Genomic DNA, 2,711 nt, shown 5'->3' with positions numbered 1-2,711 from the left:
AGTTTAGGAATCACGATTGTAGTTTCCGCAGATTCCATACTCACATGATGCAGTGCTTTGTTAACGAGCCATGCAAGGAGAGATCAATCGCTATAGATTTTTTAACAGAACAGACTAAGGCTCAATACGATACCGTCCACAATCCATGAACGCGGCGACGAGAACAGCGGCACACGGCGTTGACGAGATCGGCGGCACGGGATGTTGAGAAGATCGGTGGCACGCGAGGTCTAAGCCATCTGCGACACTCTGCCGTCAAGAAGAATCAGGGGCAACACAAACGATATTCTTGGCGGCCGGTGCGCTGCTCTCGTATCAATTAGTATCAATCAGATACTATGTACGTGTATAGAATCAGGGGCAGTTTGGTCTTTTCCCCTGCTTATGAATGGAAAAGGAAAAAGGAAAATCACTAAAAGGAGGGAAGTGGTATGGTAATCAAGGAGCCAATGAGCAAAGTGGCAATTTTGCGAAGCCCATCTTGGAAGTGGCAATTTTGAGAAGCCACGTATTGAAAGTGGCAAATATCCAATTTTCTATTTTTTTGTGAGTAACTTTTACTCCGTACTAGCTTTCTCTGTGGGTGGGGGATTTGGGGATGAGGCCAGGTTGGGGGTTTGGGACTTCGGGGTTGGGCTTCTCTGGCCAGCCCGCCTATACTTGAATCCAAAAGCCCAATCGCCGCCCCGTCCCTGATAGGAAAACTTCTTCTTTTATCATCAAATAAAAAAAATCTCCCCTCGCGTTAGGGTTAGCCGTCCTCTCGGCGACTCTGGGAGCCGCCGTTGAGATCTACCTCTCCCCTCGCCGATCTTACCCCTGATCCCTGGCCGGACTTGGACTGAACACGGGGCGATCTCGCATCGCTGCCCGATCTCGGACTAGCTAGGGTTTTTGGGGTGTAAGAGGGTAGCTAGGGTCTCTCCGCCCGGTGATTTCTCTTGTTTCGTCGGGTTAGGGTTTTGCATTGATGGCAATTTCGGATTCAGGCACGGGCTCGGGAACAAATGATGTTGAGGAGATGATGAAGAATCTGGGTTTAACGGAAGATGACCTAGATGACGTGGTCTTCGAGGATCAACAGGTCCCAGCAGATGCGGCTGTCAGGTGGATGGCCGTTGCAAGGGTTCATACTCCAAAAGAATACAACCAGTATTGGTTCTTCCGCAACATGAGGGCTGCATGGGATCTGGCCCAGGAAGTGAAAATCCGCCCGCTTGAGAGCAATCTATACACGATGCAGTTTTCGTGTTTGGGCGATTGGGAGCGTGTCATGGCGGAGGGTCCATGGACTTTCAAGGGCAATGCGGTTGTTCTGGACGAGTATGATGGATTCACAAAGCCATCAGAAGTTAACTTGGATATGCTGGATATGTGGGTCTAGATACACGACCTGCCTGATGGTTACTTCCCGATGGTGAAAGCACTGGCTGGAAAAATCGGTGAACTCATATATGCTGAGCCGAAGTCCCAAGATTTTGAGGGTAACTTTGTGCGTGTCAGGGTGAAGATAAATGTCCATAAACCTCTCAAGAATGCTGTCTCGGTGGTGAAGGAAGGCAAGAGGAAGTTTTTCTTGGTTAAATACGAAAGATTGACTGATTGGTGTGCTGTGTGTTGCCATCTGGGTCATCAATTCAAGGAACATGGTGACGGCATTCATCCACCTCAAGCCCTGGTTTTCAAAAACCTGAGGGTGTCTTGGTTTAGAGGCTCGAGATGGGGGCCAGGAGAGGGAAGAGGACGTGGACGTCAGGGAAGCGGCCATGGGCGTGGACATGGGGCATCATAGAGGAACCAGCGGGACTGGCAGGACCAGAAACCGGAAGATCATGCAGGAGATGTTTCTATGGAGGAAGCAGAAAACAATAGGAAGAGGGGTGCAGTACTAAAAAGGTCTACATCCACTACGCTTGCAAGCAATCCGTTACTTTTGCCGCCTCCACCAGAGCCTTCAACTAGCTCTCCGTCGAAGCAAGAACCAAAGAGGACCAAGATAACTCTACCCTTGAGCGACAACACCATGGTCAAGAACCTAGTTCTGAACATTGATGATGCGCGTTTGGCGGGCTCCCACGCGGGGTCGCGCCTAGCGCAATGAATCTTTTGTGTTGGAACTGTCGCGGGGCTGGCAAACCCGCGACAGTTCGTGAGCTTTGTGATCTCACGAGGCAACATGCCCCCTCTATCACATGTATCCTTGAAACACAAATAGAGGGTTCTAGAGTTGAAAACTTGGTTGGTTCTTTAGGCTACAATAAAAGCTTTGCTGTAAGTAGTTCTGGTAGAAGTGGAGGGCTAGGTTTTTTTTGGAATGAAGAAATAAAGCTTGAGGTTGTGGGTTACTCATAGTATCATATTGATGTTATAGTTGATGAGATGATGGACATTCAGACTAGGGTAACTTTCGTCTATAGAGAGGCAAGAACAAATGAACGTTACAGAACATGGGACATGCTCCATGGTATTGAATGAACCAACTCAATGCCCTGGTTGGTGGTGGGTGATTTTAATGAAGAAATCCATGCACACGAACATGATGGTGTGGGGAACCGAAGCCAAGCTCAGATGGATTTGTTCCGAGATGCACTAGATACATGCGGCCTGTCTGACATTGGCTACTCAGGGACGAGTTGGCCGTTTGTAAAAAGGGTGACAGGAGGCACTTTTACAAGGGTCGGATTGGATAAGGGAGTAGCCAACCCATCTTG

This window comes from Triticum dicoccoides, chromosome 1A (assembly GCF_002162155.2).
Source record: "Triticum dicoccoides isolate Atlit2015 ecotype Zavitan chromosome 1A, WEW_v2.0, whole genome shotgun sequence".
Taxonomy (NCBI): Eukaryota; Viridiplantae; Streptophyta; class Magnoliopsida; order Poales; family Poaceae; genus Triticum; species Triticum dicoccoides.
This window is presented reverse-complemented; position numbering follows the sequence as displayed.